Source organism: Typopeltis vanoorti, chromosome 16, assembly GCF_054136105.1.
Source record: "Typopeltis vanoorti isolate ZY-2024b chromosome 16, IOZ_Tvanoo_1.0, whole genome shotgun sequence".
Taxonomy (NCBI): Eukaryota; Metazoa; Arthropoda; class Arachnida; order Uropygi; family Thelyphonidae; genus Typopeltis; species Typopeltis vanoorti.
The window spans coordinates 18,018,393-18,035,496 of NC_143564.1; the positions used below are offsets into that span (position 1 = coordinate 18,018,393).

Genomic DNA, 17,104 nt, shown 5'->3' on the forward strand with positions numbered 1-17,104 from the left:
ATTGCTCTCCCACTGTGGTTGGATAATCAAGGGATTATCTGCATTTCCACATACTCCTTATATATATGTATGAATTACTGAAAATTCTTAAAAATAATATACCACTTTTGCCAAATACTGAAAATGGAAATACCCCTGTTGATAATTACTCGAATATTTAGCACAGACACTGATACAACATGTAGGTCATACCATCTTCAAATGTTTAAAACTCAGTCCATCTGAAATATAACTGGAATCAAACAAACACTACTATTGTCACATCAGTGTGTCAATTCATTAAGAACTTGAATAATGGAGCGATATCAGGCATAAATTTTTTTTCTAAAACTTAGGTTTCTTTTAGTGCAATATCCATTACACCGATGTGACAAACTTCACTAGTAGTGATTTTATATTTTCAGTGATATTTCAGATGGACTGAGTTTTAAACATGTGAAAAAGGTATGACTTACATGCTGTATCAGTGTTTGTGCTAAATATTTAAGTAATTATCAACAGGACCATCTACATTATCACTATGGGACAAAGTGGTGTATTATTTTTAAGGATTTTCAGTAAAACACACACATGCACACAGGAGTATGTGGAGATGTAGATAAACCCTTGATTATCCAATTGTAGAGGGAGAGCAATTTGCTCAGATAACCAAAAGGTACAATACATGTTCTGTATCAGTAGTTAGTTAATGCACACTAACCCATTCATCGAGGGTCAGTTAATTGAGGGTTTGTTCTTCAGTGGAGAATTTCTTCAAAGAGATCTTCAGAATGAGACTGCATCATCACCTCCTTATGTCCTAATATCACCTCAGCTGAGACTTGCTCCAAACTATGCCATTTTTTATTTTTTTAAGGTTACGTGATGGTCAGCATTCATAGTGAAGAATTTATGGAGACACAACACATGTGTTAGAATAATTACTTTACTTATCATTAAGAAAGTAACATTTGACATTTTGACCTCTGTATTGAGGTCATCATCAGGAAAACATACATATGTACAGGATATAAACTACATGTATCTTGTATCCTGTACAAGATACAAGCTACATGACAATACACTACACAAAAGTACGATGAATCTAAATGTTTGTTAATCATTTACCCTTGCTTCTGGTGGGGAAAAAAAAATTATTAGCCAAACATCTGTAAAAATTACCTACAAAAAGAATTCACAAAATCCCCCAAAAAATGCCATTAAAAGTAAAAAAAGATTACAAGAATGCCATACATTAGGGACATTTCAGAAAAAATAGAACACTTCTTAAATACAATATTAAGACAATCTTCAACCCCTCCCCCATGCAAAATTAAAAAATTTTACTTAGCTCTTCCAAAGATCCTCTTCCATACCCTGCCCACCCAGGGGTTTACAAAATTCACTGTACCTGTAACCTACCTTACATAGGGGAAACAGGACGCACCATTCCAATCAGAAAAGATGAACACAAATGCCACATTAAATACCTCCAGATTATGGTAAAACAGGCCTGTGAGACCTCACACTCCAAACATGTCACAGAATTGAACTGGAAAGGCACCACGTCCCTACACTGCACCAAAACCTGGTTTAAAAGAAAATTCAAAGAAGCTTGTGAAATGCCGAAACATCCAAATCTGAACAAGAATGATGGATTAATTATTCCAAGAATTTGGAGGCCCCATCTTCAATACCATACAGAAGAAAATCTTAATATGAGAGGATTTTAGAAATTGTTTAATGTAGTTACAATTTATTTTTTTTTTCCACCAGAGGTCAGGCTAAGGTAAATGATTAACAAACATTTAGATTCATCTTACTTTTGTGCAGTGTATTGTCATGTAACTCATATCCTGTACATATTTATGTTTTCCTGATGGTGACCTCAATACAAAGGTCGAAATGTTGAATGTTATTTCTTAATGATAAGCCAAGTAATTATTCTAACACGCGTGTTGTGTCTCCATAAATTCTTCACTATGTATGCCATTTTTTGGTTTCTTTCTGTTAGTTTTCAAACTCTTCAAAATTAGGTGCACAAAATTGGCATCACAAAGTTTTTCCATGCTACTATTGTTTTTTGATTAACATTCTTCCATGCTTTGCCAATGTTATATATGTTATCTCTGGCATTATAACTCAACAAGAATTATTTTGATGCTAGCTTGCCTTCTCCATTTGCCTTGAAACATTCAAGTATGAGCTTATGGTAGTTAAATATGGAATTTGCAATGACATACTGCTTCATTAGACGAATCAATACGGTAGAGGCAACATTTCGATTTTATTAATCTGAGATAATACTTAAGGTCTAAGCTATGAACTTGATGCATTATCAATAAACTGGAGAGCCTTCTTTGCTAAGATATTCTGAAGAAATCACTTCAGATGGCATAAAAGAATTCACAAATAAATCCTGAAAATTTTTATGGATCACTCAATTTTTGATTGCTACTGTTAAAAATCACTGGGGTTAAGACTTCAATGCTCTCACTTTCAAAACTTCAATTATGTCATGCACACCCACTACATCATCCACTTTTAACTTCAGTTTAACACTGTTTAAGCCAATAGACAATACAATTTGGTCAGCTAAGTGTCCCAAATTGCCAGCACACCTTCACTGATTCAATATCCATGTGGTTACCTAAAAAGAAGAGTGCACCACTGGAAAGTGAAGACTGGACATTGTGTCATAAGCACTAGTTCCTGCATTCCTTACAGAATACGTGAAAGTCTGTTTCAACTCTTAAGTGACTCACTTTCTCAAACCCAAAATTTAAAACAAATTTTAAAGAAGTGAATAGATGGAATTATAAGTTACTTTTAACACTGTGAAACAAAACAAATGCTAGTAGTTGTAGCAGTTTTTTTTTTTTTTCCTGGATCAGAAAGTAAATTATACCCAACAAGAAATCATATGCTTGTTTTCATTCTTTATCAAAGCATGTCAACCATCTTAAAAACTATGCCATTTGTATACAGATGTAGCTCATTTCATGCAAAATTGCTTCAGTATTCCATAATGGAGAGCTATTACCCAGACTGGTTTCAACTTTTAATAAGGTCTCATCAACAAAAGTCAGACTAATGGAGATATTAAAGGTAAACAATAAAAACAAGGATATTATTACTGCAAAGTATAATTTACATTCTTACCAAAAAAAACCTGTTACAACTATCTCTCATGTGGATTATTCTAATAATTTGGTCATACACCATTTTGCTACTTATATATGGAAATATGACTAATATTCATTAACTGGATTCAATACCTAATACAGGAGAGATTTGATTGATTAAGATTCCAAGCAGATTGTTTTGGAGATCGGACATGCTATCTTAGACTGTGCCTGATTGAATTTTAAACAAGGTTTTTCAGGAAACTCACATTGCACTGGTACTAACACAGTTTGATTCCTACCGTCTCCCCCTCTGCATGAAACATGCAAGAGGTCTGATGGTTGCGTAGGCCCCACCCGCAACGAGGGCCAGTGGTGGATGTATGGTATTTTAGGGAGGTAAGATTTCACTCTGTGGCCAAGTGAGTTCTTGACACTATTTTCCCCCATTTAGTAGGACATTACAAGTTTAAATATTGCTGTTAGTAGACCACCTCAGTCTACAGTACTTTTTGCTGGCAGGCCCCTAGCTCTGCAGGATTAAATTAGTAGGCCAACAGGCTTACCTCATTGCGAAGCCTCCCACATTCTTTACTGCTGTTCTCAAACAGTTCCAGCCAACAGGAGACACCACCTCGATATGGAAAACCTCAAGGAGCAGATCCAGATCCTTAATAAGGAGCAGTCACTAGAGGTACTGAAGTTCGTAATGGACAAGCTTGAATCTGACTGGCCAGGTTTCATAAAGCAGTACACTCAAACTAATTATCAGGATGGAAAGGAGGAGGTGGTAACACAAGGAGAATTCATTACTGTTCTGCCATCAAAATCCCCCTGCCAAAACAACTCACAGGGGGAACATTCAAACAAAAGACAGAACTACTGAAGACCAGATAGATGAAGACTCGCCAACACCGGATGCCCCGAGGAACACCGAAAAGGTTTCCCCTGTTATATTAAGGGATAAGGATAAATGGACCATTGTCTCATCAGTCTTTAGGGAACATAACATATCATATTCCTGGCTAAAAACTTAGCGGAAGGAATCAAAATCCAGTCAGCCTCAGACTGGATTTTGATAACTGACCATAGATAAATGATAAAGCTAATGGACAACAAAAGTCTTCCTTACCATACATTTGCTTTACCTAGTGAAAAGAATTTGAAGGTGGTACTTCGTGGGATCACCAAAGGTGTTCAAGCCTGAAGAAATCGCTGCTGACCTTATGAGTCAGGGCCTGACCCCAGTCAAAGGGAGCAGGATGCTCAAGTCAGATAAACAGCCTATACCAATGATGCTGGTAGAGAATGACAAGATGCAGAAAAAAGATATATGAACTGACTGCTATTTGTGGCCTCAGTGCCAAAGGTTTGGCCATGCCCAAAAACTATGCAAGGCAAACTTCAGGTGTCTAAAATGCACCGAGGGCCACCAGACTATCACATGCACCAAAACCAAGATCCAAGCCAGCTAAATGTGGCAACTGAGGAGGACCTCACCCTGCCAACTACAAGGGGTGCATTGCACACCCAAAGAACCGTGGGTCAGCAACAGCTGCCCTTCCACCACCTTGCAGCGACACTCAAGACAGCCACAGGCCATTCCCCAGTTCAAATAATCTCCAATTCGACAACTCAGGAAGGAAAACAAACTGCAACAGTGACCAACACTTATGCCGAGGCTGCACGAGCTAAGGCTATTCCATCCCGTGAACAAATAAGCTCCAATCTAAAGTCAATATTAACTGCCTCACTAGCTACCATGTTACAGGAATTCAGCACGATAAATCTTTCGCCATCCTCCACAAAAAGATTCCTGCAAGGTACCCATTCGATTCTGACTAATCATGAATAAAATAATTCTCAATCATGAATAAAAGGAAATAAGTCTAACTCCCTTATCCCTGTGTGGAACACAATCCTGATATAGTCTTAGTAAATGAAACACATCTCAGGCCAGCTAATAGCCCTAAATTACAAGACTTTGTGATGTATAAAACAGACTTACCACCAGTGGAGGAGGCACAGCCATATACATCAAAAATTATTTAAGCCATAACGTCCTGACCAACCCACAAACCAAAAACCTTGAGATAACAGGTATTGGAGTTCATACTAACAATACTGGCAGCATCAAAATCTACGCTGCATACGACCCACTTAGCATCCCACTGTTGGCATCTGATTTGAATTCCATTCTCGGCTCTACTGACTCCATTATTATGGCTGGAGACTTCAACGCCAAACACACAGCTTGGTCGGCTCCACAATCAACAATAAAGGTCGTACACTAAACGATTATTCAACACAAAACTCAATAGTTACAGCTGGATCTACAGAGCCCACCCATCACAGCCCAGTTGGAAGCTCAGACGTACTTGACATAGTCATCCTCAGAAACATTAGATACCAGTATCAGCTGGAAACACTAAACGAACTGTCTTCTGACCACGACCCCCGTCCTGCTTAAGCTCGGTACGCTCGAGCAACTCACTCCTCCGCACTCCTTTATACCTTCGGACAAACTCTCTAGAATTCTCCCAGAGCGCATTGGCCCAGCCCCTGTTATTCACAATAAAGAGGAGATAGACTTTGTTATAAACAACCTAACCAGTCAAATCAAAAAAAACAATTCAGTTAATCATGGACCTAATAAGAGCAAAAAACAGAGCTCAAAAAAGATACCACAACACAAGAGCCCCACAAGATAAAACAATACTGAACAGATTAAATTAGCAAGTCCGTGAAGCTCTTCAAAAGCACTGAAACCATGATTGGGAAACCAAATTGCCCAATTTAAACCCAGTGGACAACTCCATCTGGAAATTCTTGAGATCTCTTCGCACTAAAAGGCAACTTATACTCCCAATACAGACCAAGTTGGGAATAGCCCACACAGACAAAGAAAAAGCTGAAGCTCTAATAAATAACTTGGAAACACAATGTAAATAACCCCTCTTATGAAAATTTAAACATCAACCTTATCTACAAAATTCACCACTGTATCAAGCAAGTCTTAAGACAACAAAAGGATAATTCAGAACTAATCACACCTACTTCTACATCAGAAATAACAAGTATTATAGCCCATCTGAACAACAAAAAGGTTCCAGGTCCAGATGGCATCACCAACAGAATAATCAAATTACTGCCCAGAAAAGCTATAATTCATTTAGTCAACATAATCAACGCTACTCTCAGATTTCGGCATTTTCCCACAACCTGGAAGACTGCAGACATCATTCCTATCAAAAATATTGGAAAAGAACCCCCAACTCCCAGAAAGCTATAGACCTATCAGCCTCCTACCCTGTCTTGGTAAGGTTACTGAAAAGTTATACTCACAAGGCTTCAATCTGAAGTTAGGAATCATTCCAAACGAGCAATTTGTATTCTGTAAAGACCATAATACTGTACAACAGATACATACTGTTTGAGCAAATCACAAAAGGCTACAACTGGAACCTTCATACAGTTGCATTCTACATAGACGTTGCAAAGGCTTTTTGACAAGGTGTGGCATCAGGGCCTGCTTTATAAACTCATAGAATTCAACCTACCAATTAAGCTAATAAAAACAATAGATGCATATCTCAAAGACAGATTTATGCAAGTCAAAATAAATGAAACTGCATCAACTAGATGCAAAATCCTGGCTGGTGTGCCTCAGGGATGATCTCTCTTGGCCTCCCTTTTATTTTCAATTTACATAGCTGACATTCCCTAAAATGCTAGTACACCCATCACTGCATTATATTATATGCGGATGACACCGCTCTACTAGCAAGATCACTCAGCCCATGACTGGCAATCAGTAGATTACAAAGCAGTATTCATATACTAGAAAAGTGGCTGATGGACTGGAGGATACAAGTAAACCACCCAAAAAAGTTCAGCTATAATGTTTTCCAAAAAGAAGATCCAGAGCAAGAAGGACATACACCTATTACGAGTCAAGATTCCATGGTAGACTGAAGTTAAATACCTAGGTGTGATACTTGACAAAAAACTTCAATTCAGCAATCACATAAAACACATTGGCTCGAAGACATCTAAAGGAATCGCACAACTCTATCCCATGATCAACAGCAGAAGCAAGTTGATGTACATAACAAACTACTTTTATATAAGATGGTAATACACCCAGTCATCACTTACACATCTCCTGCTTGGAGTCATACCTCGAATACAAATATTCAAAAACTGCAGAGGATACAGAACAAATGCCTGAGGATGATTCTGGATGCCCCATGGTTCATAAGAAACTCCCAGATTCACAGAGAAGTCAACATTCCTTATATTTCCTCCCTTTTCCATGATCTAGCAGAAAAGTTCTTCATCAAGGCAAGTAATCATCCAAACCCACTGATCAAACAAGCTTCGGATTACAATGAAGTGGAATACTACAAATCTAAAAGATCCAAATCAATCTTACGCTGAATGCAGCTAATCTAAATGCCCTTACAGGGTGAGCCTAGAGCTCAATAACACTCCACTCAAAGAACCTCCCTGCAGACAAAGAGGAATATGAAATGCATTAGATTAGTGCTTCACCCATCGAACCAGCAATGTTCTGAGTTCTGCATTCAACACCTCCATGGGTTTAGGTCTCCCACTCAGTAAAAGTCAAAACCAGTCAGGATAGTGGCCCATTCTCAAAATGAATAGCAATATAGCAATTCCTCGATTAATGCATCTCCGATTAGTGAGTTTTCAATTAGTGTGTCATTTTTTTTCTGTACCCAAATGCAATTGATGCTCCTCTAAAATTCAAGGCTATGTTCCAAATTTACCACCAAAATTTGTCATCTCCTAATTACATAACATTTTGCTTATCATATCTTGTGCATCCTTTGCAGTTGTTTTCCTTAATTTTTTATTTTAAAGTATTTTCCTAATCTTTAATCATGAGTAAAAGAATTAGTGAGCAAAAAAAGTGGAAGTGTGAAAAAGATTCAAAAAGTAATCTCATTGGAAGAAAAACTTGAAATAATAAAGAAAAATGAACAAGGCGAGTCCAAACAAAGAAGGGACAAGAACACAAAATGGATGAATCAACTACAAAAGCAATTTCAAGCAAAGCTGCTGAATACAAAGAGAAAGGTAAGGTTGGGTCATCATGCATGCAGACCGCTCAAAATCAAAGTATTATAATTATTGAATTAGAGAGATTTCTTTCTACATGGATCAAAGATTGTAACCAAAACTGGATCCTGATAAGCACTGAATGCTTAATGAGACTTAATGCTTAAATCAAAAGCATTAAGTCTCTTTGCAACCTTGAAAGAAAGAATATCAATGATGGAAAAGAAGAAGAATTTCATGCTAATGTTGGGTAGTTTGAGCATCTCAAAATAGAGCCTACATAATGTTTGAATCACAGGCGAAGCTTCAAGTACAGATAAGGAGGTGGCTGCAATTTATCCAGAGATTTTGAAGAAAATTGTGGATGAAGGGAGTTACTGTGACCAACAAATATTTAATGTCAATGAACCCAGCCTTTTTTTGGAAGTGAATGCTTTCCAAGACTTTTCTGGCCAAATCAGAGAAATCTCAGCCTGGTTATAAAATCATATGAAATTATTGCTAGCAACATGCGAGCCGTTTGGAAGTACATTCTTCCATATTGTGCAAATCATTTTAGAAGCTTTTCAAATGAAATGGATAATGTTGTTGAGGAAATTGCCAACATTGGGCATGAAGTGGGTTTTGATGAGATTGACAATGACAACTTCAAAGAGTTAATTAAATCTCATTCTGAGGAATTGAGTGATTTCTAACTGATAAATTTACATGCACATCACGAAGATCATGGAAGAATATGAAGAAAATTTAACCACTAACAGTCAGCCAAAAGATATTTCACAAAAACAATCTGAAAATATTTTTCATGAAATCGAAGTTTTTAAGCCACAAAGCTTAGAGGTTGACTCTGATGAAGAGAGAAGTCTGACTAACATTCTTTGTCTTGAACTTTAAGAAGTAGAATAATAAATTTATATTCTGAATATGTTTTATTGTCTTTCAGCTTTATTGTTTTCCTTTAATTAGGTCCTAAAACATATCCTAATTCTTTTATAAAAAAAAATTAAGGATCAAAAAAAGAAATCTGAGGAATGAATTATATTTTTTCCCATAGGCTATTATATTTGATTAGTACATTTTTGATTAATACGCCCATTATAAAGAATGCATTAGGTGCATTAATCGAGATAGATGTGTATACATTTGAAAGTGTTTTGTGCATTGTTTGATAGTGCAGTAATATGATATGAAGTCAACTGCCTCTATAAACAAGTAGCCTAATTGCAAGTATATTTTACATTTAAGTTCTGTTTGCTGGAATGCTTAAAGGATAAAGCTGTATAACTGAGAGGAGACCTCCACATAGCCTATAAAGGAATGTGGCGAACCGACTAGGTCTTCTGACTTAATGTCCAATCCTCACCTTCTCGTGGTGCACCCTGTTAGGTATCTACCTGGATGCTGAACAAACAAAGATGAGCTGGCAATTTCGGATTTAGCCAACTAAATCGTATTCTTATTGGCTTAAACAAAAATTAAAAATGATGGTACAGCATGACAGAATTTCATGCTGACTGGGGCGTCGCCCAGTTAAACAACACCTTCCGTTGTTTTCTCCAGGGAACCAGGGCAAACAGCGAAAAGTCAGCTACTGGAATAAATCTGAAAACACACCTCAACTCAACATTACTAGAGTTCAAGATCGGTACTACCAACATAAGAAGCCTGAATGGCAAAGAAACGGAGCTAGGAATTAGATAAGTACCAGATCGACATAATAGGGGTGACTGAAACAAAACAGAGACAAAAACTGGCGAGATCTTCATGAGCAATAAATACAAAATGTTATATTCAGGCGATGACAATCAAGGAAAAGAAGGAGTAGCCATAGTATTCAACGCCAAATATGAGGCTAATCTTCTTGAATGCCAGGAAGTATCTCTAACGCCTATGTTCCAACATAAAAATGTGCACAAATTCACATGGAGAGAAGACACAAGGAATAAGAAAAATCTCATTGACTATGTTATTGTCGATAGTGATGTTTTCTCCCTGGTGAGAGACACCAGAGTGTACAGAGGATTTGAAATTGGAAGTGATCATTATTTAGTCTTGAGCAGGATAAAATTGAATTTCATATTGAAAAGAAGAACACGTAAGAAAGTTTTAAAGCGTATAAAAGTTGAGCAGCTCTCAGATATGAACTGTAGATTAAAATACACAAAGATTATTGAAGAAAAAAATGAAAGAGTTTGAGAACAGGAATCAAACCTTGGAGATTCAGTGGCAAGCCTTGAAGAAAACCCTGACTGATTCAGCTAGAGTGGCATGTGGTGAAGTTGTCTGCAAGGATAGAAAAATCAGAACCTCCATGGTGGACACAGGAAGTTAAAGAGGCAGTGAAGGAAAAGAAGAAAGCATATCAAAAGTTCCTGGCAAATAAGTACAGAGACAAACGTAAGAAATACAGAGACAAACGTAAGAAAGATAAACACTGTGCAAAACTAGCTAAACAAGTCATCGGAAGACTTTGGTAAGAACATAGAAAATAAATATCAAGAAGGTAAGATATTCTGGAGGCAGGGCCGTGCCGTGCAATTGTGCCCTGCACAAGGGCGTTTGAAGATGAGGGGTGCCATTTCACTAAGGGAAATAATAAAATATAGATATATAAATTTTGTTATTCTTGAATTATATCATACAATATAAATTATACAATTACATATTATAGTTAATGCAATAAAAATTAAATTTAAAATCAGTCAAATTATTATGAATTCTTAATAATCTAACAATATTTATAACTTAATACATCACCAGTTTTATAATTTGTTTGAAGTGAAATGTTATCAATATTACCACAGATTTTATTTTCAGAGTAAGCATCGACTCAACAAAAATTGTTTCAATATTCTCGATTGTTTGTTATACTGTATTTTTAGTGAAAATTATTAGTTTAGGACAGATCATGAATTCATTCTCATGCTGTGCTTTGCCCTTTGTGGAGGTGTGATTGTGACTGAAACAGTGACATTGTTCTGCAAATTTTAGAGCTTTTTTTCAAGGGCTTAATTCAAGGGTTTTTTTCAATCTGTGTGCTGCTCATTCATTAAATTTGGTAGTTAATAATGTAGCTAAGATATCCTGTGAATCTGTAAATTTTTTAGGGGTAATACAGAAATTATATAATTAATTTTCAATATCTGTGAAGCGCTGGGCTATATTAAAAAAATATTCGTGTTTTAAATTTAAAACGACTTTCTGCTACTAGGTGGGAAAGTAGAGGAGAAGCAATAAAGCCACTTAAAAATAATATCAGGAAATTTACCAGGCTCTTTTTGATATTACGGAAGATGAAACTAAAGATATCGATTCTAGAGTTCAGGCAGAAAACTTAATTTCAAAGATTTATTCATTTAAATTTATTTGCTCTGTTCATGTTTGGTACGAAATCTTAAGTCTCTTAAATGTTGCAAGCAAAATAATGCAGAATCTGACATTTGATATAGTAAAAATTAGAGAAAATCTTGATTATGTTATACACAAATTAAATACTCACCAAACAGACCAATATTTTGAAAATATTATTAGAACTGCAAAAGAAGTAGCAAACGATCTTAATATTGATCCTATTTTAAAAGACATTCACAAAATAACAAAAACGTTTGGTTACGAAGTATCAGATGAGACAAACGCATGATCCTACACAAAATTTTAAAATAAATTTTTAATTCGCGATTTTAGACACGACAATAACTTCAGTCATGGAAAGATTTATACTCTTAAAAAAACATAGCGAGGACTTTAAAGTTATAAGAGACATTTGCAAATTAAAAGATTGGAGCGATGAAGATTTAAAGAAACATTGTAAAGGTTTGCACTTAAAACTGAGTGACAATCAAGATTCCGACAATCGCGATATTGATGGTATGACTTTATTTGAGGAATTAAAAGCTTTGCAATGTTTTATTAAAAAAGAGTCCGCTCCACAGGATGTTTTAAATTATATATAAGAAAATAAATTAACCGACACGTTTCCGAATACTGCGATTGTAATGCGTATTTATTTAACATTACCCATATCCATAGCATCAGGGGAAAGAAGTTTTTCGAAACTGAAACTAATGAAACATTATTTGCGGTCAATGTCTGGAGAGCGTCTAACGGATTTATCAATTATATCAATTGAAAATAATATTATGGATTAATTAGACATTAAAGATATTATTAAAAATTTTGTGGCGGCTAAAGCAAGATGGATAAATATGTAAAATAAATCTATATTTATCCTAATTGTTATATAGTTAAAAGCATATCTCCAAATTATCTTTGTTATGTAATAATATTTCTTTTTATATTAAAATATAAGTAGTTTTTGTTTATATATATTCTTCTGTTGTATTTATATATTAATGAAATAAACATTTTTGAAAATTTTTATTATTAAAAATTCCTTATTCACGATTTTTAGTTATTAAAATGTTATACTTTGTTTAAATAAAATTTATTTTTATGTATGCATATAAACATTTTTCACGGAAAATTATTTTATGGGGACGCTGAAAACGTTTTGCGCAAGGGCGCCTCCTACCCATGGCACAGCACTGTCTGGAGGTTGTTGAAGAAGCTCAGAAATGGAGGAAAGAGTGTTGTAAAAGGAATTAGAGATAATAAAGGTGACATGAAAACTGGAGGAAAAGTTTTCCTTGAAGCATGGAGTAATTACTTTGAAAAATTGCTAAATGAAAAAACCAGTGATAGCACACTGGTAAAAAACACTAAACAGGCATACAGTCAGGAATACGTATCCATATTTGAAGTAGAAAAAGCCATCAAAGGCTTGAAACTTGGAAAGGCAGCAGGAGTATATGATATTCGACCAGAAATGCTGAAGTATGGTGGTATAAAAACCTTACAGTTCAGAAGGCCTGGACAGAGGGACGAATTCTCGATGATTGGAGTAGAGCTCTCATAGTACCCATATATAAAAAGGAAAATAAAACTGGATGTGAGAATTACAGAAGTATTTTCCTACTGGGTGTTCCTGGTAAGATTTATGCAAGTATACTTGAGAAACGGTTGAGAAAAACAAAGATTTGTATTTAAGTTTTGTCGATCTGGAAAAGGCATATGACAAGGTGCCAAGAGAGAAGCTATTCAAATCGCTACAGTTATATGGTGTCAATGGGGCATTATATCAAGCAAATACTTAGTCTTTATTTGAGTTGTAAGTCAGCGGTTAGAATTGAAGGAAGTACAGGAAGATGGTTTAATGTTAAATCTGGTGTCAGACAAGGATGTACATTATCCCCTCTGTTATTCATTATCTATATGGATCATTTTATGAAGGAAAGTGGTATTAAACATGATATCAAAATTGATGTCCAACAAGGATGGTGGTATTAAACCTGATTTAATTTGGAGATGTTAATGTCAGCTCTTTGCTTTATGCGGACGATGTTATACTTCTAAATAAATCTGCTAGAAGTCTGCAAGATTCCCTGACTAAATTGAATAACTGTTGTAATAGATATGGTATGAAGGTCAGCAATAACAAGACAAAGACAATGAAAATAGGCAGAATCATTGAAAATGTCAACTGTGTTGTGAATGGAGAACCTGTGGAACAAGTAAAACATTTCAGCTACTTAGGCACGATTTTTACTGAAGATGGTAAATTAAATATGGAAATAGACAACAGAATCAACAAAGCTAGTATGATAGGAAGTCAGTTGAATAAATTCATATGGAATAAGAGAGAAATTAGTCGGAACACTAAATTAGCTGTATGCAAGACATGTTCAAACCAATTTTAACTTATGGATCTGAGAGCTGGGTCAGAAGTAAAACACTTGACCCAAGACTAGAGACCGCAGATATGAGAGTCCTGAGAAAGATTAGAGGCGTGAACAGATGGCATCAATGGCAATATCATATTAAAAATGAGGATATTAGGAAAGAACTTGACATTGTCAGCATCCAGGAATGCATTAGCAGAGCTAATCTCAGGTGGTATGGTCACTTAAACAGAATGGGTGAGGAAAGATTAGCAAAACAAGTGTTCTCTGCAAGGTTGGTAGGAAAACAACCCAGAGGAAGACCAAGATATAGGTAGATTGATACGGTAAAAAGTGCCTTAGACAATAGAAATGTAAGATCTAATAATGTTGGAGTCTTGACAAGTAACAGACTGATTTGGAGGAAAATTGTAGATAGGAAGTTAATAATGATGTAAATTTTTTATATAGTACTATCATATTCTATACACCCCTTGAGGGTACATGGCAGGAATTTGATGATGCTGTGTTTGCTCTTACTTGGTAAAAGATATAATCAAGGATGTTATTATAAAGCATAATTTAATTAAAAATAATATCAGTAATTACAATGCTTCTGATAACTAAATGCAAACTGCTTGTTTAGAGAATGCTGTAATCAGATTAGCCCTAAAATCAGTCAACTATTTATAAATATTTCACAAATAATAATACGATCTCATTGAAGAAAATAAACAAATACGTAAATCATTAATAACCAAAACATACTCTCCTGTATAAATACATTCTTTTAAGATGAGACTGAAGATTAAAAAAAAAAAAAAAAAAAAAAAAAAAAATATTCAAAGAGAAAATGTTTCTTTTATTTGTAATTTAGGATTACTGTATATTTGCTACATACTGCATTTGTTAAATATGATACAAATATCTTTGGAAGGAAATATTCATTTATAATCAGATAAATTCAGATTTATGCAAGACAATAATTCAAATTTTTATACATATATTATCACTCCTATACATGAGAGGCAGCAAGGCTTATGGCAAATAAACATCAAGTGTGGATATAATAAATTTAGTTTAATCCTTTATCCAAGCGTAAGCAAACAATACTTCAGGTGCAAACTTTGTTTTCTTACATTTGCATAAAGGATTAAACTAAATTTATTATAGTCTAACCAAGTGGGGAAAAAAACTTCCAACATCTTTCTCTAAATCCTGAGTAATTTAATAACAAGGTGAGACACCTTTTGGCAACTCGTATATTTAAATATGACTTCTCCATTGCTTCCACCTTAGTATCACCACCTCTGGATCTGGCTCCCACTGACGAGACTTCAATAAAGGTTGAAACCGGTCTGGGTAGTGGCCCTTCCCTTAGTGCATAGCATTATACATGTCTGCAAGATGTGCTTTGCATTATGGGAGATACTAAGATAAGCAGTGATGAGAGCTTGGTCCACCTTGACCACGGGTTGCCTCAGTCCTGAAGATAATTCAGGGGCAAACTTTGTTTGCTTACATTTGGATAAAGGATTAAACTAAATTTATTATAGTCTAACCAAGTTGGGGAAAAACCTTCCAACATCAAGTGTGAACTAGAGTCAAGAGCAAGTAATCTGTTGATAATACTCCTGGAAAACTGCAGGTTTGTAGTCCTTGGGAAATACTTCAGAAGGCTGTTTGGTGAGTCAGCAGTTCAACCATAAAAGGATGTTGAGCTGTTGTTGCTCATGTAGCCTTAGTACTGCTGAACAGTGCCCATTGAAATAAATATCTATCAAAGAGATACAAGGCAGAAACTGACTGTCAATGAGACAGTGACTGAAGAAGACTTTTGAGAAAGGGCACATCAAATCAATGGACTTTTCCTCTTCTGAACAGCATCAAAATTTTTTAAAGGTTTTAGGCACATTACTCCAAATGTGAGAGCAGTATTCATGGTCAGGTGAATATGGGATTTGTACAGAGTCAGTAGCTGGACAGATGGAAAGCAATATCTTGAGCAAAAAATTTTCCAAAAAAATTGTATCCCATTTTGGATACAATTTTTTTTGGAAGCTGAGGATGCTATAGAAGTGATGTGATATGCCAGGAAAGACTAGGAATAAGAGTCTGAGAAATCTGAGATCTTGACTGTTAAGATGAGCATTATCAATCGATAACGGAGAAGAAATAAGGTCCTGTACACAAAACTGCATTTTGGAAGTAACGAAGATGATTATGTTGTTATTGTCCCATTGAAGCATGTTGTGAAGATAGTGTTTAGGATACCTATAGTAGATGATCTTGAAGTTTGAGCACTGCAAATTTGTTGTGTGCGTAGGATGAGTAGAAAGTGCATGAGTGTATGGGAAAGAGGGTGGATGAAATGATGGGAAAAATCTGAAGAGAGAACCCCCCCACACACACACATCACTGCATGTAGTGATCAACATGAGAAAAAACTGGTAATTCAGTTACAAAAGCAGATCATAAGATGGCAATTTGCTGAGAAACCCTCAAAGCCCAACCCTACCAAATGCGATAGCACAGATTTTTCCAAGCCTTTCCATGGCAAGTATCCATAGGTGGGATAATGTAAGTGAGAAGAAAGGCTGTGCACAACTTTAACAAAATCCATACAGATAGTTACCGATTAGTTGGTGGTGTTAAAGAAGTTGAATGTTGATTACTTTTTCCATTACTTTAGACATCACTAAGGTGAAAGCAATAGGTCAATACTTTGAAGATATTTAACTTTTTTTTCTTTTTTTTTTTTTAAGGAAATGGCTGCATATAGACTTGCTTTCATGCTGTAGGGTGGATGCCAGATGAACATAATATAATACAAAGATGATAAACAACAGACATTAGTTCAGAAAAACACCTCGAGCACAAATGAGAGATATCATCAGAGCAAGTCTTTTTTTTTTGTTTTGGCATACAGGTTGTTCAAGATTTTTCTGATGTTATTCTGGTAAAGGTCACAGGAAGCAAGCAACGCAATGTTCCAAGTTAAAGGTGATCTGCCCTTTGATCCTCTAAATGCAGGAGTTGGATGAGAAGAATAATGTCAGAAGGGCAGCCTTATCTTTAGGTGATGTTCCAATTCTGCTATCTGGGAGAAAGACAGGTGGAAGCAAAGGTGAACAGAAACTGTGCCGAATAGTTTTTTGAGAAAGAATAACAGAGTGGATAATGTACATCACTGTCTGA

At 35.6% G+C, this 17,104-nt stretch overlaps 1 protein-coding gene across 1 annotated transcript in view; it reads right to left on the reverse strand.

Moving 5' to 3' along the window:
• sotv (exostosin glycosyltransferase sotv) overlaps positions 1 to 17,104 on the reverse strand; it is a 159,711-nt gene that overhangs the window by 63,507 nt on the left and 79,100 nt on the right. The window lies entirely within an intron of this gene.